Source organism: Aethalodelphis obliquidens, unplaced genomic scaffold (genome assembly GCF_003676395.1).
Source record: "Aethalodelphis obliquidens isolate GAN/ISIS:26980383/991018 unplaced genomic scaffold, ASM367639v1 scaffold31, whole genome shotgun sequence".
Classification (NCBI taxonomy): Eukaryota; Metazoa; Chordata; class Mammalia; order Artiodactyla; family Delphinidae; genus Aethalodelphis; species Aethalodelphis obliquidens.
The window spans coordinates 5,152,635-5,179,445 of record NW_020837975.1 but is presented as its reverse complement, the minus strand read 5'-3'; the positions used below and the strand labels follow the sequence as shown (position 1 = coordinate 5,179,445).

At 39.4% G+C, this 26,811-nt stretch overlaps 2 long non-coding RNA genes across 4 annotated transcripts in view; one reads left to right on the top strand and one right to left on the bottom strand.

Annotated features, from left to right (window-relative positions):
• Positions 1-26,811, bottom strand: part of LOC113630955 (uncharacterized) — a 62,607-nt gene that overhangs the window by 3,969 nt on the left and 31,827 nt on the right. Inside the window, exon 6 of one of the 3 annotated variants that reach the window (XR_003437146.1) lies at positions 14,143-14,500. The exons of 1 other annotated variant lie outside the window; for it this stretch is intronic. This is a non-coding gene — a long non-coding RNA (uncharacterized LOC113630955). Of the gene's footprint in view, positions 1-14,142; positions 14,501-17,513; positions 17,624-26,811 lie in introns of those variants that run through there. One more of the 3 variants, XR_003437145.1, reaches the window with a different exon arrangement.
• LOC113630956 (uncharacterized) lies at positions 5,294-18,097 on the top strand. The gene is made up of 3 exons (XR_003437148.1): positions 5,294-5,815; positions 5,902-5,994; positions 17,468-18,097. It is a non-coding gene; the product is annotated as an uncharacterized LOC113630956 (long non-coding RNA).

Below are 26,811 nucleotides of genomic sequence, written 5' to 3'. Positions count from 1 at the left end.
CCATAACTTTTATCCCCATGGACTAATGCTGTAAGACACAAATGACAGAAAAGAAAAAGCAGAAGTTCATTTTAAATACAAGACAACAATAAGCTACAGATTAGATGACTTGGAAGATGCATTCTCAAACTTCAGAGGTGGAGCCATTATAGTGGAAACATGGTTTAAGTGTCAGAATATTTGGCTTCTACTACGGGTTCAATTTATTAACATGTTGACCCTTGGTGGGGGGCATTATTTAACTTCTTGGAACCTCTAAGAAGGGCCTACCCACTTCCCTGGGCTGTAGGAAGCTCACAAGAGCTGCCGGAGACAGTGGCAGACAGAAATGCTATGGGCACGGGTAAGGCCCAGTCCTCGCTCTGAGTAGGGATGTGGGAGTGGTCTGCGAAGGTGAGTCCTGAGAAGGGATTACATTTTGCATTGGTTGTGCTCAGACTGAAGGAAGGAGCAGTGTTCCTAACCCTCGCTGCCTCCAACACTTAGCACAGAGTGAGGAACTCCTTGTTTTCGAGATGAATGGAAAAAATAGATGAAACTCACAAATCCAGAGAAAAGTGGAACACACATGGATCCAAGCTCTCAAATTTTCCAAATTAACAAATATCTTCTTAGAATGCTTACCGTGTGCCAGCCATAAATAGGCCCTGAGTGTATAGCAACGCACACAACAGGGCAGTCTTTGCCTTTAAAAGGTGTGCTGGCTGGCAGGGTGAGAAGACTTGTAAAAAGTGATTAACAATATATTGCATATTATAAGGAGAAACCTAGGTGCATCGTTAGGAGTCTGACAATTGCTAATTTTACGATTATTAAACACATTGAAATCCATGTGCATAACTTACCTCTAAAAGGAGTTTTTAGAACAAAATGAGAGATTGATAAGATTTGCTAGACTCCTTTTCTCCTGTAAGAGAGGCTTGTTTGTAGATTTTTTTGTGGTGTCTATTTATAGAGACCCAATGCATGATACAAAAAGGACAGATTTTCCCAGAGAACATCTAGCAGCATTATCAGCTTAAAGTTATTTATCTTCAAAGCATTTATTGAACATTTACTAAGTGTAAGGAGATACCAGACCCTGCCGTTAGAAATCGCTGCTCAATACAGCCCACTAGACACATGTAGCTACTATGTCCTTGAAATGTAGCTAGTTCAAACCGACATGTGCTATAAATGTAAAACAGACCCTGGATTTTGAAGACTTAATATGTGGAAAATATCTCATTAGTAATTTTTCATATTGATTACATATTGAAATGATAATATTTTGAATACATTAAATATAATCTATTAAGATAAATTTTACCTGTTTCATTTTACTTTTTAAAATGTGGTTACTAGAACATTTACAGTTATTAAGTGTGACTTACATTTGTGTCTTCTATTATCTTTCTGCTGAACAGTGCTGCTTTAGAAGATAATAGACTAGGGAGACAGGCAAGGAAACAAATCATCAGAAGTCACCAGGACAAGTGCTCTAAGGGAAAGAGGTATGAAGCGTAGAGGAGGGTGCAGCCCTTTCGCTGGTGTGATCAGAAACAGATTCAAGGGGGGAAGGAACGTAGGCCAGGGAGAGAGAGAAGAATGCATAAGGCAGGGAAGAAAGCGTGGCAGCTTTAGGAAAGCATCTACCTTTAGGGGGACAGAGGAAAAAGCCTCGGGGCAGCAGGAGGAAACTATAGAAATACTGTTTTCAAAGCTTCCCATGACATAGTTAAAATTGTGTGTCTCTTATTTAGAACATTATTATTTGTTTGTCTTGCCATCTGAGTGACAAGACTATTTTTCTTAGAAAAATTACTCGAATAGCATGACTGTATTACCTCAGGCACCCCTAGATGGCACTGTGCTCTAGGACTGAAAAGCCGGCAGGTCAGGAAAAGTGGAGATTTCTTGGCTGTCTCAGTGGCCTAAATTTTTCAAGAGTACCTCTATCATTTTTGAGCATGCGAACCCGATACATACGTGTCTATTTATTTAGACATATATATACCTAATACTGCACTAATACACTATGTCCATCATTAGACATACATATCTTTCCTGCACTCTGGTGGATTGTTTTTGGGTTGCGTGCATCTCCCCAGGGTGTGTTCATGCCACTTTGAAGAACACAGGTCTATTTCATGATTTTTATCTTTATGAAGATGAAAGTAACACCAAAAAAAAAAAAAAAAATCGAAAACAAGAAACATTTTACTGCACACGGGTATTAAAATAGGCATTGTAGTTACATGTCAATCCACTTAAAGTACTAAAATTAAAAGACTAAAATGAGAAAAGGTCAAGACTTGGTTGCCTGGAGATCTTTATAGTTTTCCATTTTAAGCCAGACTTGATCTAACATATGAGAATCATGAATGAGTTAAAACAGCAGACCAAGTACTATGGAATTTTTAGGAGAACACTTTCCTGACTTTTTAGACCAATACTATTTTATTCTTGCCCTGATTTCATAGAATTGACTCTGTAGAAGGAGGTTTTCGTTGTTTTGTAAAATATGATGGACTTTTGGATTTCAGAGAACATGTGATCCTCGCTGGTCAGGTGATCCCACTGGTCATGTGATCCCTGCTGGTCCATTCAGCTGTGGCAGAGGCAGGGGCTGAATTGCAGAGAGATCAACTTGAGACCCACTCCTGTGATTTGGAGGTGACATCAGATTTCAGAGAATAAGGATTATGAAGTAGGCAAAACCCCATATGTATTATTTGGAGAAGGATAATTCCAGGTAATTACATTTGTACAAGATTAATTTTTTCTTTTGGTAAGACATGTGCAGTGTGGTATTGATGTGGAAACTGGATTTAGGAGTTAGTAACCTCCATGATGACCATGATGCTCTTCTAACCAGTGTTGACTTAAAAAACAGGCACAATGTGAGAGTTGCGAGTTAAGTTTTATTTGGGGCAAAATGAGAACTGCATCCTGGGAGACAGCATTTCAGATAGCTCTGAGGAATGCTCCAAAAGAGGTAGGGGGGAAGGTCAGTTTATATGTGATTTTGGTGAAAGAGGAGTACATGCTATCAAGCACATATTTTTTTTACAGAAGGTTCCTGCTAGTCTCGTGCAGGTTACTGCCAGTCACGAGGAGCAGACGTCACCATGAAGGATTTTAGTGCTTTTCTAGATATGAGGAGATACAAGAATTGGGCTCGTAAAATCAGCTCCTGAAAATATCTAGCTATCTGAAGACCTGTTGTGCCAGTTTCTCCCAGAGCACGGAGTGCCTCCTTTCTGCTCTCCACCCTGAACTCCGTTCAGGGGGTGTTGAGAGTCACCAGCTGCAGCAGCACATGATTTAATCCTTGTAGAGGTAGATAGCAAGTGCCAATTTGTAGCTGACACCAGTTTGTTCATCAGTCTGAACTCACTGCAGTTCAAATAGGGAACAGGGTTCTTTTCCTCTTGGTGTGGACTCCAACCACTGTCTCTCAAACCTCATATGCTGCCTTGTAATGACTCTCTGGACACTTGTACTAACTCTGCAGATATTTTTAGGGCATTTAATAGCCTCAGTTCAATAGAATTTAAATTCTCATTTCCATTCTAAAGTTCCCCTCCCTCCACCCACTGGCCAGGCTGGTGTTTTGGGGTCTGGGAGCAGTGTGTGTGTGTGTGTGTGTGTGTGTGTGTGTGTGTGTGTGTGAGAGAGAGAGAGAGAGAGAGAGAGAGAGGGAAGTTGCCTTCCATGCATACTCCCTCTAAACAGCAAGGATGCTCAAGTTCAGCTACCTCCCATGGTGTGCACTTGGCCCACGGGAAACCCAACATCCCTGTTTAGCCAAACCACACATGGGCCACTCGCCTCTCCCCATCTACCATTTCTGTCCAAGTTACTCTTTCCTGTCTAGGGCAGTAGGGTAGCTAAGCAGACAGCCAACTGGGAGAGGCACCAGCTCTCCTTCCTGAGGCCCCAAGTTTCTATCCAAGGATTCTCTTGAAGCCTCCCTGGCTTGCTTTCATTCAAGAGGAGAAGAAGCCACCTTCTTCCACCTCCTCCTAGTGTGCTGAGCCATGGCCTCCCATCCTGGGCAATTCTATCCACCCACGCCACCCCCCGCCCCGCCCTCCAACCCCCAGGCATTATCACTGAGTACAGAGCATCCTTTATACTTACTAACTCAATCTTTAAACCAACACAATAAGATACTTCTTAGGAAGTGAGGAAACTGAGACACCAAGAGGTGAAAGACCTTGTCAAGGTCACACAGCTAGCAGGTGTGAAGACTAGGATTCGGAACTAGACAGTCTGGATTTGAAGCCCAGGATCTTGGGCAGGAAGTTTTCTGAGAAGTGTGTGGCAGTGGTAAGGGCCAAGGTGTGTATATGGTGCTGGACCTAGGCTGGAGGTAACAGAGCTAGGTGACTGTCTCTTACTAAGTCCTAGGAAGTCAGTACCCTGGGTGTTTGTGGCTTTCTTGAGAAGTCTACTCAGCTTTGAATATTTTCTACTTCCAAGACAAGAGGAAGATGATGCCTATAGGATCCCTAAAGGCACTTGTTGCCTTGAGTCTTTAAAAAAATTCTTCATGTGGTAATATTTTAAAGCAGATCAGCCATGACTACATGATATAAAGAGCCCTAATTTAAAAGAATGCTCGAGCACATGGGACACCTGTCTTTCCTCAACGTCCATGCTGCCACTAGAGTTTTGATGGATGGATTGATTAAGTTGATAGTTTTCTCCTTTTATTTTATTATTATTTTTTAAAAATTGAAGTGTAGTTGATTTATAATATTGTGTTAATTTCAGGTGTACCACAAAGTGATTCAGATATATATATATATATTCTTTTTCAGACTCTTTTCCATTATAGGTTCTTATAAGGTATTGAATATAGTTCCCTGTGCTATACAGTAGGTTCTTGTTGGTTATCTACTTTATATATAGTAGTGTGTATTTGTGAATCCCAAATTCCAAATTTATCCCTCCCCCACCCTCTTTCCCCTTTGGTAACTGTAAGTTTGTTTTCTATGTCTGTGTGTCTGTTTCTGTTTTGTAAATAAGTTCATTTGTATCATTTTTTAAGATTCCACATATAAGTGATATCATATGATATTTGTCTTTCTCTGTCTGACTTACTTCACCTAGTATGATAATCTCTAGGTCCATCTATGTTGCTGCAAATGGCATTATTTCCTTTTTGTTTATGGCTGAGTAATATTCCATTGTATGTATGTGCCACATCTTCTTTATCCATTCCTCTGTTGATGGCCATTTAGGTTGCTTCCATGTCTTGGCTATTGTGAATAGTGCTGCTATGAACATTGGGGTGCATATATCTTTTCATATTAGAGTTTTCGTCTTTTCTGGATATATGGCCAGGAGTGAGATTGCTGTGTAAGTTGCTAGTGTCATGGTGGGGGTATTTTGAGTGGCCATAGTTTATCAAAGTAAGAAGCAGAATTTAGGGAAGAAAGTAAGCTGAGGACTTACTAAGGCTGACAAAGTCTATATTTTCTCTCAGTCACAAACCTGGATAAATAATAAAATGTTAGGTTGATAAGTAACAATAATTTCTTCTTTAAAAGTCCTTGTATTAATTACTTGTCTAGTAACTGAAGCACAATTTTGACAACCTTTGGCAATTCACCTTTGGAATGCATTTTCTGTCTGCTTTGGTCCTTGGAAGTAGCAGAGGACTTGAATTTATGACCTTCCTCACTGTGCTTTACCGAATGAGTCATTCCTGGTGGGGCGGGGGTGGGGTGGGGGTTTGGGGGGTTGCTCATGCCAGTTGTCTTCATTAAATCTGGAGAAAGTCACCATCTCCATGGCTCTGGGGATTAGATTCTGCCATAGTGAGGTGAATGGAGGGTCCTGTGGATAAAATTTAAAATTCAAAACAAGAAGTAATAAAAGACACGTGATGAGTTACTTTTTGCCCCACAGGAAGGAACAGTCTCAGATCTTGGCTGACCTGATTCTGCTGATGACTCAGCTCCGAAGGGCACCTCATTCCGGAAAGTGAATCAAGTAATGACGGTAAGTTATATATGTAACAGAGAGAGAGGGCTCCCTGGTGCTGTATTTAAGCCAATGTTTTGTCACCCCTTCTGTCTGTGATTCCTCAGATATGACAGTTAGGTCAGCGTAGGGAAATGAGCTTTTCTGATGAGGATGTGATCACCAGGTTAACTTGTTTTGCCTTGATTGTGCCCTTTTGAAGATCAAGTTCTTGAACTTCCCAGACTTTGAATTAAAGAAACATTCAATTTCAGGTTAGCCTTGGGGGTTCCAATGCTGTGACACGACTTCTATTGAAAAATATAAACATCACACCATGTGTGTGACATTAGTATTTTCATGGCTTTGTTTGTAGGTTACATGTGTGTTACATGTTGATGTCTGTAATGACACTAGACCCAGCTCTGCTTCTAGTCATGATCCATTGATATTAATGCATTTTCCCTGTCTTACTGAACTCACTTAGGATCAAAGTTCTAGAATTTTAGTGTTAGTCTGTGACACTTGTAAACTGGGGACAGAACTGAACTTTAAGGATCAACCAACCTACTAGGCAGCATGTAATCTTCTATATGACAAAATTAAACAGAATATATTCTTTAAATATTCTTTATTGTATTTCTGTGTTCTGCAGAATTTTGGGGGATAAGGCACTGATATTAATGAACAATTTTATTTATATATTGTGTGCATCTGTAAATTATTTAAATGCACTGTGATATTATTCGATAATGCGCATTATAAAACATATACAAACTTATGATTTTTAAAAAGGATGAGGTAAACAAATATAAATTGAAGCTCTGATCTTTTCTTCTTGCCTATCCTGGGGTACATGCTCTCTACTTGGACTCCTTTGCAGAGGTTCACAGACTTATAAGTAGATCCACCTTTTGCATAGCTATGTAAATAGAAACAAAAAAACGATATCATCATTCTGGAAGGAACTTCTCAGAGTCTGCTTGTCCAGCATGTTTTTTAGGCACAATTATGAGGTTATTTCTAAGGTGAAAACTAATTCGACAGTTCTCAAAGTTCTAAATTTTCAAGGAACTAGCTCAGTCGTGTAGGAGTCGAGTTATCCCAAATAAGTGGAAAAACCTCAGTGGGTGACATCACCCTCTGATTCATGCCTCCTCTGTGTGTCCTTCAATCTCCATGGAATCAAAATTCACTTGAGAGACAGTGGTGCCCAGGACCTGGGAAAAATACATCTCCATCCAGGATCCCTGCTCTGTGGCCTGAGTCACAGGCACACAAAACCATGGGGTGGTTAAGGACCCATGTGATACCAAGGTCGGAACCTACTCACAGGAGTAACTTCATTTGTTTCATCTCTGGAAGCCCCTATAAGGCCACTTCTAACTGACAGAATGGAAGGGTACATTCAATTTTTCTTCTTCCATGGTAGTTTGCAACCAAGCAGAGAATAGCTTGTTCAAATGAGAAAGGGTAGGGCATTTATTTGAATCAATATTGAGAGCCAGAGAAGAAACTCATCTGTGTCTAATATTTCCATTTGCTAGTGGTGTGTCTAAGCCTCGTTACCATAGCTTCTGAGAGCTTTCACCCAGACTTGGATGGGGTTGGGTTCCTCTGGAACGCCATCTCTGCTGGGATGGCCCTCCTTTGGCATCTTTCTCTTCTCCAAGGCTGTTCACATCTCACTTATCCAGGGAGAATGTTTCTTGATTCCACATTTTTAAAGTCCAGCTCAGAAAATTTCACAGTGTTTTCAAAGATGTCATTTCATTTGATCTTCATAATCCTCCAAGGTTGTTGGTGTCCCCATTTTATGGATAAAGAAACAGTCTCAGGGAGGTTAAATGACCTTTAGTGAGTGGCAGAGCTAGGAGGAGAACGCTGGTCTTCTGACTTCTACCCCAAACAAAAGATAAGAAAAATTATAGCGTAGGAAGTGTATTTTATTATTGCATTAAGCATATCCCAATGAATTCTAGTGTATATTTTTTATATCCCAATATAAATACCTTGGCTGCACCTGTATTCCCTCCTCCCAGCAGAACTAATTATCTTAGTGCTAGAAATTGATTATAAGGAAACGAAGTGTTCAGTGACATCTTAAGAAGGCCCCATTGATTGATTGATTGAAGTGTAGTTGATTTCAAGTGTACAGTTATATATATATATGTACATATATATATTCTTTTTCTGATTCATTTCCATTATAGGTTATTACAAGATATTGAGTATAGTTTCCTGTGCTATACAGTAGGACATTGTTGTTTATTTTATATAAAGTAGAGTGTATATGTTAATCCCAAACTCCTAGTTTATCCCTCCCCCCTTTTCCCTTTTGGTAACCATATGTTTGTTTTCTATGTCTGTGAGTCTGTTTCTGTTTTGCAAATAAGTTCATTTCTATACTAACATCTTCTTTATCATGTATCTTTTTGAATTAGAGTTTTCTCCAGATATATGCTCAGGAGTGGGATTGCTGGATCATATGGTAACTATGTTTTTAGTTTTTTAAGGAACCTCCATACTATTCTCCATAGTAGCTGCGTCAGTTTACATTCCTACCAGCAGTGTCGGAGGGTTTCCTTTTCTCCATACCCTCTCCAGCATTTATTATTTGTAGACTTAAAAAAAAAAATACTATCATATTTGCATTTTATGGTTCATTTTTTAATTGAACTATAGTTAATTTACAATGTTGTGTTAGTTTTTGGTATACAGAGAAGTGATTAAGTTATACATATATATTTTCTCTTTTAGATTCTTTTGCATTATAGTTTATTACAAGATACTGAATGTATTTTGTAGACTTTTTGATGATGGCCATTCTGACTGGTGTGAGGTGATACCTCATTGCAGTTTTGATTTGCATAAGAAGCCCCCTTTTAAATGAAACTCTTGAATTCAGTGTTGCCTTGGAAATGTGTTCTTCACTTCCGGGGACATTTAACTGCCTTGTAGAGGGACCAGAATTTACATTCTCGCCATGGGCTGTCACAGAGATAAAGCTGGCAGCTTAAGAGAGCAGCCAGCTAAGTGAGGTGTGTTAGTCACCAAACAGCTTAAAAGTTCTTGGATCACTTTTCTCTACTTTATTGTTCAGTTTTTGTTTGGGGAAAGTGAACGGTCTACCCTCTTGCTTCCTAACTCAAGATTCCTCCAGCTCTGGCTACTTCGGTGTTTGCCTCTTTGTACCTGGAGCTGCCTCTTTACATTTTGCCTCTTTTTCTCCATCTACTCCCAGGTTTCTGTCTTATTATCTCTCTCTCTCCTTATATTTCCCTTTGCTTCTTTCTCATTTTCTCTCATATTATCTGTCACTTTGATTTTCTATAAACACATAAGTATTACTAACAGATTACAGATTCTTATAAATGATGAGGGGAAATTTAGAACAGTTTTCTTTGAGAATTTTCAGATTATTCTCTGTGTGTGTATGTGTGACTAAAATTTAGTTTATTTATTGACATGTTATTTTCTTAATCCTAATCCCTAAATGGATCACTGAAATACACTGGAGTCTTGCTCACATCCACTCTCTTGCATAAGTGCCGCGATGGGATCCTTTCCAGAAAACTCTGCCATTCTAGATCAAATACATTTGCATAGGTAGTATTAGAATCTTGCAAAAACATGCTCCTTCTGAAATGTGACTGCAGGGGAGATGGAGGCCAGCAGGTGTCAGGCTCACCCAGTAGAGGATCTGAGAATGTTTTCTCGAGGTTTTTTTTTTTAAGGTAGTTTGCTTTTTTTGAATGAACTTTTGAAGGACCAAAGTTAGGCTCTTGTTGGTCTTAAAGCAAACTGTGGGTTGGTTGAAAGAGAAAGGAGATCATTTCAAGCCTGTATCACCACATATCCAAAGTGGTATGCTGATTATCATTTAATAGGTGATTCATTTTATTTTCACTTGCCAGGTGATTGATTCATGATAGAGAAGAGAGGTCCCATAGCTGTGCCTTTGGATCCATACAGCAGTGTCCTAGCCCCCGGAGTTTTGGAGTTAGTCATCATCTACACCAACCACACACCCACCCACCCTATTTTCAGATGAGGAGAGAGAGATCTAGAAAAGATTTGTTTAAAGACTCACAGGAAGAGGATCAGTCAGGATGAAAATCAAGAGTCAGAGTAGGCGAGTCTTCAACAAGCTTGAATGATGATAAGGCATTATTGGAGTCCAGAGCTTGGGACCATGATATTGACCTTGGGGGTTCTCTGGACTCCAGGCTCTGTTCTCAGTGTCGTCATGTTCAGATCAAGGGGGCAAGAGAAACATCAGACTGGAGAGGGCTGCCCAAACCTGCGCTTGTTCACAAGTGATGACCCTCAGGGTAATCCCCATAGCAACAAGGATGAGCATGATTATGCTGGAGGAGGAAAGCAAGTCTAGGAATGGCCTGTTTGAGGGGGGCTGTTAGGCAGTCAGCTCCCAATGTTTCTTCTCCTCAGGCACCCCAGCTGTTTGAGAGGGGCCTGGGGAGGTTGCTGTTTACATCATCACCTGGAAAGCACTTCTTCTTGTTGGTCTGTGGTTTTAACTGACTAGCAAGCCAGAAATCACTGTGGTTCACTTCTTCTAGTTCCTGAAGATGTCTGAAGTGAAGGACACTCTGCCATTTGCTGGGGGTTCCCTGAACCTGAGCAGACCGCAGAGCTGTGGGCCCAGCTCTGACCCAGGGCCAGACGCCGATGGTGGCTTTTACAAAGGAGAGTGCTTGCCAGCCTTGCTGATGTAACTGGCTCAACAGACATGGGAAGCAGCTCAAGGTAGCCTCCCTAAGAGCGACTCTCCCTGTGTTTCCAAAGTCATGTAGGAATGTCAAATACTTTTTGTTTAAATGTTTGTTTGTTAAATGGAACTGCTCTACAAAGCAGAGGATACAGATAACTTTGAAAGAGGCTGCTAGGTAGGGCCCTAGTCTAGCCAGTTAGTACCAGCTTGGTGCACACGGAGTGTACTGCCTGGATCTTTCTTCAGGGAAGAGCTTGCCGGCCAGCTGTGGGGAGTGCAGTGAGCAGACAGTCCGCACTTGTCACGTGTCCTTGTGTGTCGGCCTCGGCGGCAGAGATGCTTTGCCCTGTCTCCCTCTGTTCAAACAGCCCCCTTCCAGTGACTGAAAGCCTCGCTGGCCATCTCCTCCCAACCAGCTCTAATGGGCCCCGCTCGCTGAAGCTCCTAGCTAGGAGTTGAAGTTCCCTTTTCCCTTCGCCCAATCCAGCTTTGTGTCCCTTATCCTTCACAGCTGTTGATCCCCAATCCATCTTGCATCTGTTTTTGGGAAACCCAACCTGCAACAGTTAGCCTATCTCTGACTTGGAAAACATCATGGCCCCATAAAGTAAATGCCTAAAAGTCTTTTGTGATCATTTAATTTTTAATACTATTTACATAAGAAAGGAAAGGATTATTTGCACAAAATCGCAGAAAGAAAAAAAAACATAGTTATTGTGTACTAATACCATAAAAATAGTCAGTTATTATAAATTGACTCTCAACACAGCCCACTTAAACACTTTTTACCATGGGAGGAGAAGGTTCCTGAATTCTTGATGTATAAGATGCCACATACTCTGAAGGTTTGCACACCCAGTTTTTTAAAATTTGATTAATGAGTTGCCCTAAATGTCTTCACATATTTCTAGTTGTGCTTTGTGGCTTCATCCACCTTTGGAGCTAGTCTCAAAATACCACAGCATTGCCTCAACCTTGTTGGGGGTGGGGTCAGGCAGATGGGGAAGGGGGCAGGAGAGGAGGAATGAATTGGGTTGGGAGGGTGTCTCTAAGGCAGCAGGCTCCACTCTACAGCCCTTGCAACTTTGTTTCCAGAGTTGGCTGGATCTGTACTTGATCCTTTAATTACCTAATTGGGTGGTATGGAATCTAACCGCTTCGATCAGGAAAAGAAAAATTCTGAAGGAGTAAGTTCCCTCACCTTGAAGGTGCTGCACAGGTTATAAGTAGAGGTCATGAGCCATGTTCATGGTATCGGGAAATTTATTTTTGAGTTGATCATGTGCTAGATATAGTCTAAAAAGTAATATGCATATACCACAAATTGGGTTACGTGAAATCTGAAAAATTTCTAATTTAAAAGGTACAGAGCTATAAAGCAACAATTCTGCCCAAGTCATATTTAGAACTGGTTTTAATATGATACTGTGGGGTGATATCCTTGTTCACACAGGGCGGGATTGTGCCTGTGTGTTAGGACTTAGATACCATCGTGTTCTTATCTATATTTCAGGAAGCATTCTTATTAGAACATAGAAGAAAGCAAGTTATATTAAAAAAGATTGAAACATAAGTCCATTTTCAGTATTGAAGAATAATGAAACCCCAAAATATGTATCTTGGAAAATTTAGTGAGAGTAGATAGTTAAAAAGAAAAGAAAAGAAAACAGATGACCAGGAAGAGTTAGTTTTTGTTTCTGGAAATAGGCACTTTTTCTAATAATATATGTATATATTTCTGTCATGAAAATGTGATTTAGGGTTCTCTCAGTAAGTTGTTAAAGCTATTTTGCTTGCTCTGATATGCTTCTCATAAAAATTTCAACGAAATAAAAAGAAGAAAAAGTGACAAACTTCCTACAAAATGGAAATGTCCTTTTTCTCAGTGATGATTTAAAATATTCAAAAATATTTTCTCACAAAGCCACTGATGGAATTGTCTCAGAAATATACATTTTAAATTCTGATACATTTCTGGTGTGTTTAACCCCAAATGGGGTGGTATGTTTAGCCCAAGTGGTGCTGTTTCATGTTTATTCAACTTGGCAGTGCCAACATTTCCTTAGCTGGACATTAGGTTATTAAAGCATCTCTTAAACAAAATAGACTGGCTTCAAAATGAGTGACTCCACCACGGGTTGGCTGGCTTCTTTGCTGGGTCCATACTATAGAAATCAGAAAACATTTCCTCCCAGCTGGCCTGTCTAGAACAAATACTTTCCCCCCGCTTTCTCATTTCACTCTCTGACCTTTAAAGTGTTTCAGAGGTGCACCCTTCTGGCTTCTTTACTCTGCCATCACTGTTCCTCTCTGCTGGTCTTTGCGTTCTTCCATTCCATCATTTCTGGGGTTTTATTTGCCTTTCTGTATGAATGTTACTTTTGTTTTTTTAATCTACTGGAAAGCCTTCTTATCATGGTCACTTAAAAGCACTGGTGGCACTTTTCAGAGGTCTTGATTGGACTTAATCCACCTTTCAACTGCCAGTATTTTAGACGTAAAATGAATGTTATTGATCGGCTTTAGGCTCTCTGAAAGATAGTAGGGCAGAGAGAAAAATGACAGAAGTTTGTGCAATTACCACATCACAGGAAAATGTTCTTGCTGGGTCACCTGGGGATGTCTAGGCCAGTTTGGAGTTTTTCTTTTCATTGCTTTTCATTTGTTTAATGCTTTGAGTAGCAATGCTCAGAACTTTTAAATTCCCATTAAAAAATGTCCTCATTTTGTCATAAAACTTCAATTAAACCTCTTAATTTATTTTTCTAGATATATTACACTAATGTTCAGAGGAGTCATAAAGAAACTGTAAAGAGACCTCAGTCCTCTGTATTTGCCATCTCCTTGATAGCGTTCATCAGACATTGTGACTCTCTTCCTAGCAGTAAAATATTGATGTTAAGAAAGAGAATATCACCTGAGAGCCCAAAGAAGCAACATTCTCTTGGGCTTAATTGTCAACTATTTGAACTGTAAGAACAAAACTCAGGGTATGAATGTAACACCTGGAAAGGTCATCATGACCCACTTCAGCACCCCCTCCGTGGGTACCTGTCAGTGCGTGACATTGTCCTGGAACCAAGAACTCTCCCTCCCCCCCATGTATGTATGCATACATATGTGTGTTATCTGTATGGACACATGGCTTCATGTGTCCCCTCCCCACCCCACCCCAAGTGGCCTCTAATTATTATCCTCATTTAGTTGTTGTTTTTTTAAAGATTTATTTTATTTATTTTTGGCTGCGTTGGGTCTTAGTTGCAACACACAGGATCTTTCATTGAGGCATGCGGGCTCTTTGTTGCAGCACATGGACTTCTGTCTAGTAGTAGCGTGCGGGTTTTTCTCTTCTCTAGTTGTGGTGCATGGGCTCTGTAGTTTGCGGCACGCAGGCTCTCTAGTTGAGGTTCACGAGCTCAGTAGTTGTGGCATGTGGGCCTATTTTCCTGCAGCGTGTGGGATCTTAGTTCCCTGACCAGGGGTCAAACCCATGTCCCCTGCATTGCAAGGAGGATTCATTACCACTGGACCACCAGGGAAGTCCCCTCATATAGTTTTAAGCTCATATTATTCCAGATTTGGCCAGTAGAGGCCCTTCAAGATGGCTCCTTGTGCCTGGGTCATATTTCCATGATTCTTTGGAGCACATTTTTACCTTCTGGTGTAACAGAATGTTCCAGGCTCATCTTGTAGCTCCAGGATCACCCTTCCCCAGCCCGGCTTTCAGCCACTTCTCCAAGGACCCTGGTTCCTTGTTGTGGGGAGTAGTATTAGAGATCAAGTTCTGCACCTCACCTGTCCTCATTGTTCCTGGAAAGAGCCAAGAAATATACAAGTGCACCCACATGTATAAGTACACATGCACACAAGCACGGGGTCTACACATATACATGGGCACATGTACCTGCACAGACACATACATATACACACGCACCCACACACATAATTATGCGTGCACACATGCATATGTTCTACACACGGGCACATGTACATGCATATATATGTACATGCATATACATACACACACGTATTTTAGGTATCATGGGTCTATGCCAGTATCTCCAATTCCAGTTTACCTTTCTTGCCTTCTCCCATCCCACATTTACGTGTCCCTCCTTTCCCAGTGAGAATCCTGGCTTCCCGAAACATCAGCATACTGACTCATCTGCTCAATCCCGTGTTACATCTGAGATAGTATCAGAATACCTTCACCCACATGTACTACAAAAACAAACCTGCTAAAAAGAGTTCAGGATCTTTCCAGTTCTCCCATCTCCCTGCCCTGCCCGAGATGGAGGACAAGCAGGGCATGTGGTCAAAACTTATAAATTATTCAAATTAGGTTTCCCCCTACATTGTGGTTATAATTATTTATAATTATTAATTATAAATATTATCAATTGTAATTAATAGATTAGGTAACCAACTTAATAATTTCTGTTTTATTTTTCCCCTGTAATTTTTTTGTAAAGAGAAGTAGATATATGTATGTTTTCTTAGTTCCCTTCCTCTTCTTTCTTTCTTTCTTTTTTTTTTTTTTTGTGGTACGTGGGCCTCTCACTGTTGTGGCCTCTCCCGTTGCGGAGCACAGGCTTCGGACACGCAGGCTCAGCGGCCATGGCTCACGGGCCCAGCCGCTCCGCGGCATGTGGGATCTTCCCGGACCGGGGCACGAACCCGTGTCCCCTGCATCGGCAGGCGGGCTCTCAACCACTGCGCCACCAGGGAAGCCCTCCTCTTCTTTCTTAAACAAAGGTACGGGATATGATGTTTTGTGCTTCGATTTTTCACTTACGAGAGCTTTTGGACCTCATCTCGCATCACTTCCTAGAGAGTTTCCTCTTTCGTTTCTAGGAGGGGATAGTATTTGTTGTGTGTCTGTGCCAGAGTTTATTCAACCATTTCCTGTGCTTGGACATTTAAGCAGTTTCCAATATTTTGCAGTTACAAATAATGCTGCAATGAATAAACGTGTGCATATATACTTTTATATTTTTGGAGGATTAGCTTCAAGATAAATTCCTAGAGGTGGGACTGCTGGGTTCAAGGGGAGATGAATATATAATTTTGTTAGCTATGGCCAAATTCTCTTCCATGGGGTTTGTATCATATTGCATTCCCAAGCATAACATACAAAAGTGGGTTTGATGGAGTGGATGGGGGAGGGGGTCATGGGATCACTTTTTGAAAAGCATAGGCTTAGAGGAATGGGACGCCTACATGGGATGTGTACTCGAGGCAGAGACGTGTGCAAGGTGATAGTTACATTATTTTGATGAGGACAAAAGGAAACGCAGGCTTTCCACTACATACAAAACATGAGAGTCACTCAAAGAGCCAGAAGTTTACCACCAGGGTCGTTGGAAGCAAATCCACTTTTTGTAATCTTTCTATCCTTTGGATGCTATTCACAGTTGTTTAGACATGAGATCCTCAGACCTTATAGTCTTATTATTGTTCAGGAAGAGAGGACTCTGAACGACTTATTTTTGTGATAAAACCTCATTTAGGCCACAATGATAGGAAGGATGCTCTGATTTCCTGAGGTTAGAAATGAGATTAAATAAGTAAGTACACTTGTTTAATATGTATTTTACGTTGGACATATTAACATTACTTCATACATGGCCTCCTACCATCTGCAAATTAGTAATTCTGAAATGTTCTTTCAAAACCAGGCGTCTAAATGGCTGAGCGTGGAAACAATGATTGGCGCATCTCTCTACCAAGCTTTGCCTTTGTGTATTTGTCTGTAGTGTGCATAGTATATAAGAAACACTTGCTTCCATTTTCTGTGACTGATTAACTGAATCTTCTCATCCAGATTAGTTTCCAACTGTCTGTTCCTTTGTTTCACAGAATATAGTCTACTGTGATTCTAATCTCTGTTATGCATGTTCTTTATGAATAAAATTCCAGGCACACAGACGTATATGTACACATTTTACTACGAGATAGTAAAATCTCAGTGTAGGGGGACCTCATCCCAGTGTGACTTTATGGTTCCCACTCTTTGCAGTTTTAAACTTTTATGTGAACCTGGCATTCTGGATGGGTCATAGCATATATAACAGCCATAGGATAGCTAAACTGGGGGAGGCTTGTTGACAAGGATTTGAATATCTGCCCTCTGGCTTTTTCTTGTCCGTATTTCATAACAAAAAACTAACAAGGATTCATTTTGGTGAAATCTGCCTACTAAATGATGCTTTTACATAATACATTCATCAATTAGCATTTGGATTTTGATTAAACCATTTTGCAAGTAATTTCACCCATTATGCAAGTAATTTCACTTTGGTGGCAGTTAAAAGTATATTTTGAAAGGAAAAATATGTTTTGTCATTGAGTACTTTGAGGGTCTCTTCAGTGTATCAAAATCTATGCAAATTGTAATATGGCCTTTCAACGTACAGGTGAACCCTTGTGATCCCAGCATTTACTACCATATGATACATGAAATAACCCACACATCAAAATTGTCAATAAAATAGCAAAGTCAGACTGACATTCTTGAAGTGTGTAACACTGTTATTTGCTTTTCTATCCCTAATTGGATCCATTGTCTCCTTTTTCCCGTTCTACTGCTTAAAACGTTTGCCTCGTTGTTTTATTCATGCTTCAGTCACATCTTTGTCGGCAATTACATTTATTTGATTGCTTATCTTCCATGATGATTCCTGGCATTTGGCTCGTCTTTTTTTGTTTAGCCTCCTTCCTTTTGAAATCCCTACATCTCATTTGTCAGCAACCTCTGATTATCTCAATTATCTCAAGGGACCTGGAATTATTCTGACGTGTCCTTCTACTTCAGATGAGGACCCTGACCTGGGATCTCAAGACCCAGGTGACTTCAGGATGGAGGATGGAGCCGCTGGATGTGTCTTCCCCTATTCAGATGTTTGAATAAAGCTTTTTACTTGTCTTCCTCTCCTAGAAAAACAATTGAATATTTTGCCACTTATATTTTTCTAATATTGTACTTGAGTCATGCTGCCTTAATCATAGTTTAACAAGTTGTTAGAAATTGTTTTAAACAGGACAAAGTAAATCCAACTCCATATAGATTGTCTTTCATTTGCAAATATTAGAATTTGAGTTAAAAATCATATAACTTGAAGCCGTCTACATAAAATGAAGTTGTTGGTATATTAAAAGTGTCCTTCTTTTCAAGTATATTTTATTTTAGTGTATTTTATAAAAACTCCATAGTCAGTGACTCGAAAGTAACCATGAATGTATTTTTCGTTCCTTATATTTTACTGGAAAAAAGTGGTTAAAGTAATTGTATAGATTTTTACCTTATTCTTTGGTGTCCTGTGTAACTAATTATTTGCTTTAGGTACAAATGACCTACTTGCTAAAGACTGTTCATTTTCTGCTGGAATAAAATACCTTTTCAATTTAGTGATTAACTTGGGATGAACATGCATTTGTTTGGGGGGAGAGAGTAAGTAATAATAATTTAATTCATTATGTGTAGTTTTTTCTTTTAAGGCATTTTCCTTTAGGTTAATTTCCTCCAAGGTTAATTCATACATGGAATCATATCTTTTATTAACCTTCAACAGAACAAGTCTCTCCTCCTAAAATAGTGCTCTATGCTTGAGTAAATGCTCCTATTCTTTATAATACTTTAATTAGAATTTTTAGAAAACAGTGCCTTTTCCTCAAATAAAAGGCCCAGACAGCACTGGATGGCAGAGTGGGTTCAACGATAAATGACGTTAAGTCTAACACCTCTGCAATTCTCTTTGCCTTTTCCTTATAGTCACAAGAAGTCTGCCATCAATCTAGCCATCTTATCTACTATCAAGGCAGGAAGAAAGGGAAAGGACCTGCCTTTAGCATATAAGAAATAGATACAGGAGGATTTATAACTTGAAAATAGAAATGTCATAACTTTTCTACTTGGAGTCATATTTTACTTTTCAAATTACTTATCTGAAAGGCTATAAAATATTTTTATTACATTATTATTTAGCATATATTCATTTAAGAAATACTGTGCACCAACTATGTGCCAGACAGTATTTTAAAACTTGAGACTATAAACTCTAATAAAGCAGAGATTTTGCCTTCAAGGACCCTCTGGAGTCATCCAGAAGAAGTGCAAGAAAACAGACAAATACAGTTCTGTGTGATAAACTATACAGCGTAGCACTGCCAAGGACAGGATTAGAGTGTGGAGTTGCTAAGTGATACTTGGAACAGGTGAGATGTGGCCCGGAATCTGGAGTATGAAGATAGGGTGACCAGTAAAAGTGAGAGGAGGAAATAGAGGGTGTCCAGGCATCAGAACAGCATGTGCCAAGGCCCAGAGGTGATGGGGTTCACAGTTTACTCAAGAACCACAAGTAATTCTCCATGTCTGGATCACAGGCATGAGGGATGGAAATTTAGGCAAACACTTCACTTTTTTCAGGACTTTAGTCTTCATCCTATCCTTGGTAATTATACTATTGTCTTTTAGTTTCGCCTGATTCTCATTCCTTAGAACTTAGTCCCAGGTTCCACTATCCTGGAACCCCTGGGCTAACAAGCCAAATACTTTCTTGTATTAACACTGGAATTCAATAGAAGCTGTATATTGGTGGTCTGCTGGCCTAATTGGACCTATGGATGTGATTAGTGCTGTGTTTGTATTTTTTTTCTTTTCTTGTACAGCATAAAAAAATTGAATTAGTTTCCCACATTTAAAAATGAGGAGATTTCATAGAAGAATCCAGTTTCTCTAGAAAAATGCGAAGATCTGGAAATACCAGGCCTGTATTCTCCTATAGGAACAATAGCCTGGAGCTGAATAAGGACCGGCAGTGTCCAGTTCACCATGGTCCTCATTTTTGGTTGTTTCACAAGTGCCCACTTGACTAATTTAAGGTTGGCTGGTTCCTGAAAGCATTTATATTTGCAACCTCTAGTACAGTACATGTACTATTTATATAGAGAGGGTTTGTGTTCTCCATATGTATGTGTATATATATATGTAAATATATATGTATGTGTGTGTAGGTATGCATATATGTGTTATATATATGTGTGTATATAATGTATGTGTATATATATTATGTGTGTGTATATGTATGTGTGTATATATATATATACATATATATCTTCTTGAGGAAACATTACTGGGTTAACTTGCACACTAGCAATTCTTGTCAAGGTACAGTGACATAATTTTGTTTCTACTGACACAAGCTTATCACATATCATTGAGTTTACACTGGCTACCAGCCTGCTTGAGTGAACAACCATGAAGCACCTCTTTATTATGAATCTTACTTCTAATTATCCTATACAATTTTTGTGCCTTGCAAAACGATTGCTATCTGGTAGACATTACAGTCTAAAAAAATCCCTCAGCAGATTACGACAAAAAGAGCAAAATAAGACCATGAATCTTCAGACGTGATGTCTACTTGGCTTTTGTTAACCCATTTAGTTTCCTTGACCCGCAGTATCTTCTTTTGGCAAATAGCTGTAATGTCCCCAGCTCTGTCTACATGATGAGGTTTTCACTGATATTCAAGTGGGACGGTGTATGCCAACAGTACTGTGAGTAGCTGCTGAGGCCCTTCAGATGAAAGGGGCTGTTATTATCATTACTCGTCTTGGGGTCTTGATAAAAAGTTTTACCAGAAGGTGATATTGTTCTAAAAAAACTGTCCAACTTTAAACCTCTGTGACATCTTATAAAAAAAAAGGATGCCAAAGAGTGGGACTCCATATGTATGGAGGCTTTGGGGACTGTGGCCAGTAGACAGTCTTCTACTATCTTCTAAATCTTCAAACCTGGTTGTCGACTAAGGTTTGAAGATTTTCTGCGTTATGTTTTGCTTAGATGGTGGATGAAATTTATTGAAACTATGACTATGGCAGTGTTAGATTTCTAGAACAAAAAGAAAAGATGGAGATTATCTTGTCTAGTTCACTCATTTTAATGATGAAATTATTGGACCCCTGGCCCCCTAAACTCTCAATCCAGTGCCTGTGATATCACGTACAAGGCAGTATTTGATACCCACATGGGTTTACCTGAAATCTGTTTAATTTTGCTATTTTTAAAGGAAGGTAGAGACTCTTTTCTTCTGTGTCTTTTAAGGCTTATTTACCTTGTGAGTCAAATAGGGGAACCTCAATAAGTTATCATCTTGGATGGGTTCTGTGTCCTTTAAGGCTTATTTATCTTGTAAGTCAAATAGGGGAACCTCAATAAGTTATCATCTTGGATGGACTGCTGATGAGATTTGGTTTTTCAGTGGTTGGAGGAAACAGGAGAACGATTGCTCTACAGCCTCAAATATTCTGGGAAGTAGAACTCCCAAGCATGTCTTACTCTTTTGGTTGTTGAAGTCATAGGTCTTCAATCCTCCAAATACAAGAAGAATTTTCACAACTGAAAATCCGGCATGATTTTTCACACTGACAAGAAAACCTATTAGAGGTGAGTAAAACTGCGTATCACCTCCAAGAAATGTTCTCCTTCTAAGAAGTTTTGGTAGCATTTTATCTGAAGCATATTTTCATTTTTGAAATTTTAACAATGCTAATTCGAAATGACATTGCCAGTTTAGAACGTTCTTATTAGAAACAATAAGCTTTGCTATGAGAGGCAAAGGGCCTTTGATAATGCTAGAACTGGATTATTATACTTTTATAGATTACTGTTGTAAACTACAACATATTATTAAGTGATTATATTTTTAATATTAGCTAATATTAACCCCAAAGATGAATTCTTTATATTTGTTTGTAGATTGCCAAGTCCTTTTCATTTTGTTTTTTGTCTTTCCCATCTTCTATTTCCCCCTCTCCACCAGCCACATTATATCGTACACACCTTCCTAACTGATTTTCCTGCATTAACTCTTTCTGTTGAATAGTGCCTATTGATAATCTGGTTAAGCTTGGAATCATATCTCCTGAATCCCCTTCCTGGTGAGTTTCCCTTAGTTTTGGTCAAGAGAGGAACTTGGGTGGAAATATAGAAATGGAAGTCCATCAGATCCGGGGATGAAAAGATGTAGAAGTGCCTGATGGGTACCAGCTTGTCCTCGCTGTCCTTCACTTTGTGGCCCTCTCATCTTCCAGACCACTGGATCTGCTAACAAACTATGGCCCCAGGTCCACCATCAGATGCTTGACCTCAGACCCACAGAGGCAGTGACTGCTAGGGGCCACAGCCCCTCTGTAACCACCGCGAGCTCTTCTTACAGCCCCACTTCAGAGGCTAACTGTGCTCAGCTTCTCAGATCTTTCTTCAAGCTCTGTGTCTTGTCCAGTGGGGTCAGTGTACCCTGGAAGCTGGCTAATGACTCTTCTGTCCTCTAAGTTTTCTAGACGTTACTGCTCCTCCCACAATTGTGAAAACTCTAATTCCTATAGTAAATCCCTTGTTGCCATAACACTCATGGTGGCTTTGCTGGACTGATCTACCCCAGGCTCATCCCTTGCTTTTCCCAGAGCAAAATTCTTATAGTGGAAATGATCTGAACTGACCCTTCCTTTCCCCATTAATGCTTGACCATCAGCATCTTGCTTTTAAAACTCCCACTGTACAGAATTCCAAAGTCCTTCTCCCTGGCCTACCTGCCCCCCACACCTACCTCCTTGGGAGTGTGAGGCCTCTGGTCTGACCAGTCATGCTAACACCAGAAGCTAAGATGGAGGGTAGAGCCCATCTCGATTCTGAGTCTCCTTCTGTCCCTTTTGAACTGGGGCCTTGGGCAAATTATTCGACATTTACTGGGTGCAGCTTCCTCACTTGTAAAAGGGAGAGGATGGTCCCAGCTATCTTATGGAATTGGTGTGAGATGTCAGTACAAATGGAAACCAAAAGAAAGCTGGAGTAGCAATTTTCGTATTAGACAAAATAGACTTTAAAACAAAGACTATTACAAGAGACAAAGAAGGACACCACATAATGATCAAGGGATCAATCCAAGAAGAAGATATAACAATTGTAAATATTTATGCACCCAACATAGGCGCACCTCAATACATAAGGAAAATGCTAACAGCCATAAAAGGGGAAATTGACAGTAACACAATAATAGTAGGGGACTATAACACCCCACTTTCACCAATGGACAGATCATCCAAAATGAAAATAAATAAGGAAACACAAGCTTTAAATGATACATTCAACAAGATGGACTTAATTGATATTTATTGGACATTCCATTGAAAAACAACAGAATACACATTATTCTCAAGTGCTCATGGAACATTCTCCAGGATAGATCATACCTTGGGTCACAAATCAAGCCTTTGTAAATTTAAGAAAATTGAAATCGTATCAAGTATCTTTTCCGACCACAACACTATGAGACTAGATATCAATTACAGGAAAAAATCTGTAAGAAATATAAACACATGGAGGCTAAACAACACATTACTTAATAACCAAGAGATCACTGCAGAAATCAAAGAGGAAATCAAAAAACACCTAGAAACAAATGGCATTGAAAACACAATGACCCAAAACCTATGGGATGCAGCAAAAGCAGTTCTAAGAGGGAAGTTTATAGCTATACAAGGCTACCTTAAGAAACAAGAAACATCTCAAATAAACAACCTAACCTTACACCTAAAGCAATTAGAGAAAGAAGAACAAAAAACCCCCAAGTTAGCAGAAGGAAAGAAATCGTAAAGATCAGATCAGAAATAAATGAAAAAGAAATGAAGGAAACAATAGCAAAGATCAATAAAACTAAAAGCTGGTTCTTTCAGAAGATAAACAAAATTGATAACCATTAGCCAGACTTATCAAGAAAAAAAGGGAGAAGACCCAAGTCAATAGAATTAGAAATGAAAAAGGAGAAGTAACAAGTGACACTGCAGAAATACAAAGGATCATGAGAGATTACTACAAGGAACTCTATGCCAATAAAATGGACAACCTGGAAGAAATGGACAAATTCTTAGAAATGCACAAACTTCCGAGGCTGAACCAGGAAGAAATAGAAAATATGAACAGACCAATCACAAGCACTGAAATTGAAACTGATTAAAAATCTTCCAACAAACAAAAGCCCAAGAGACCAGATGGCTTCACAGGCGAATTCTATCAAACGTTTAGAGAAGAGCTAACACCTATCCTCCTCAAACTCTTCCAAAATATAGCAGAGGGAGGAACACTCCCAAACTCATTCTATGAGGCCACCATCACTCTGATATCAAAACCAGACAAAGGTGTCACAAAGAAAGAAAACTACAGGCCAATATCACCGATGAACATAGATGCAAAAATCCTCAACAAAATACCAGCAAACAGAATCCAACAGCACATTAAAAGAATCATACACTGTGATCAAGTGGGGTTTATCCCAGGAATGGAAGAATTCTTCAATATATGCAAATCAATCAATGTGATACACCATATTAACAAATTGAAGGAGTAAAACCATATGATTATCTCAAAGGATGCAGAGAAAGCTTTCGACAAAATTCAACACTCATTTATGATAAAAACCCTCCAGAAAGTAGGCATAGAGGGAACTTTCCTCAATATAATAAAGGCCATATATGAAAAACCCACAGTCAACATTGTCCTCAATGGTGAAAAGCTGAAACCATTTCCACTAAGATCAGGAACAAGGCAAGGTTGCCCACTCTCACCACTATTATTCAACATAATTTTGGAAGTTTTAGCCACAGAAATCAGAGAAGAAATGGAAATAAAAGGAATCCAAATTGGAAAAGAAGAAGTAAAACAGTAAACTGTTTGCAGGTGACATGATACTATATATAGAGAATCCTAAAAATTCTACTGGAAAACTACTAGAGCTAATCAATGAATTTGGTAAAGTAGCAGGATACAAAATTAATGTACAGAAATCTCTTGCATTCCTATACAATAATGATGAAAAATCTGAAAGTGCAATTAAGAAAACACTCCCATTTACCATTGCAACAAAAAGAATAAAATGCCTAGGAATAAACCTACCTAAGGATACAAAAGACCTGTATGCAGAAAAATATAAGACACTGATGAAAGAAATTAAAGGTGATACAAATAGATGGAGAGATATACCATGTTCTTGGATTAGAAGAATGAAAATTGTGAAAATGACTGTACTACCCAAAGCAATCTACAGATTCAATGCAATCCCTACCCAACTACCACTGGCATTTTTCACAGAACTAGAACAAAAATTTCACAATTTGTATGGAAACACAAAAGACCCCGAATAGCCAAAGCAATCTTGAGAAGGAAAAACGGAGCTAGAGGAATCAGGCTCCCTGACTTCAGACTGTACTACAAAGCTGCTGTAATCAAGACAGTATGGTACTGGCACAAAAACAGAAATACAGATCAATGGTAAAGGATAGAAAGCCCAGAGATAAACCCACACACAGATGGTCACCTTATCTTTGATAAAGGAGGTAAGAATATACAGTGGAGAAAAGACAGCCTCTTCAATAAGTGGTGCTGGGAAAACTGGACAGCTACATGTAAAAGAATGAAATTAGAACACTCCCTAACACCATACACAAAAATAAACTCAAAATGAATTAAAGACCTAAATGTAAGGCCAGACACCATCAAACTCTTAGAGGAAAACATAGGCAGAACACTCTATGACATAAATCACAGCAAGATCCTTTTTTATCCACCTCCTAGAGAAATGGAAATAAAACCAAAAATAAACAAATGGGACCGAATAAAACTTCAAAGCTTTTGCACAGCAAAGGAAACCATAAAACAAGACAAAAAGACAACCCTCAGAATGGGAGAAAATATTTGCAAATGAAGCAACTGACAAAGGATTAATCTCCAAAATATATAAGCAACTCATGCAGCTCAATATCAAAAACACAAACGACCCAATCCAAATATGGGCAGAATAGTTAAATAGACATTTCTCCAAAGAAGATATACAGATTGCAAACAGACACATGAAAGAATGCTCAACATCATTAATCATTAGAGAAATGCAAATCAAAACTACAAAGAGATATCATCTCACACCGGTTAGAGTGGCCATCATCAAAAAATCTACAAACAATAAATGCTGGAGAGGGTGTGGAGAAAAGGGAACCCTGTTGCACTGTTGGTGGGAATGTAAATTGATACAGCCACTATGGAGAACAGTATGGAGGTTCCTTAAAAAACTAAAAATAAAACTACCATACAACACAGCAATCCAACTACTGGGCATATACCCAGAGAAAACCATAATTCAAAAAGAGTCATGTACCACAATGTTCATTGCAGCTCTATTTACAGTATCCAGGACATGGAACAACCTAAGTGTCCATCAACAGATGAATGGATAAAGAAGATGTGGCACATATATACAATGGAATATTACTCAGCCATAAAAAGGAACAAAACTGAGTTATTTGTAGTGAGGTAGATGGACCTAGAGACTGTCATACAGAGTGAAGTAAGTCAGAAAGAGAAAAACAAATACTGTATGCTAACACATATATATGGAATCTAAAAAAAAAAAAAAAAGAAAAAGAAAATGGTGAGAAGAACCTAGGGACAAGACGGGAATAAAGATGCAGACCTACTAGAGAATGGGCTTGAGGATACAGGGAGGGGGAAGTGTAAGCTGGGAGAAAGTGAGAGAGTCGCATGGACATATATATACTATCAAACGTAAAATAGATAGCTGGTAGGAAGCAGCCACATAGCACAGGGAGATCAGCTTGGTGCTTTGTGACCACCTAGATGGGTGGGATAGGGAGGAAGAGAGGGAGGGAGATGCAAGAGGGAAGAGATATGGGAACATATGTATAACTGATTCACTTTGTTATAAAGCAGAAACTGACACTCCGTTGTAAAGAAATTATACGCTAATAAAGATGTTAAAAAAATAAAAATAAAATAAAATTCCGGTGGGCAAGTATGGAGATCTGCTTGTCTTGTCGTCACCCAAGACAAGCCTCACATGGAAGTTCCCTTGCTTATTTAATCTGCCACCTGCCAGTCTGGAGTGTCTGACTCTTTCTCCTCGCCGTGAGTGTCAAGGCCAGTTGGTGAACCAACAGTCTGCCCCTCTGGGTATTTCCTGGTGGCTGGATCTCAAGGCAAGTGCCCTGCCTGACTGTGGGGTTTGTTCAGTCTGTCACGGGCTCCCCTTTGTATAATTCTGACCTATTTTCTC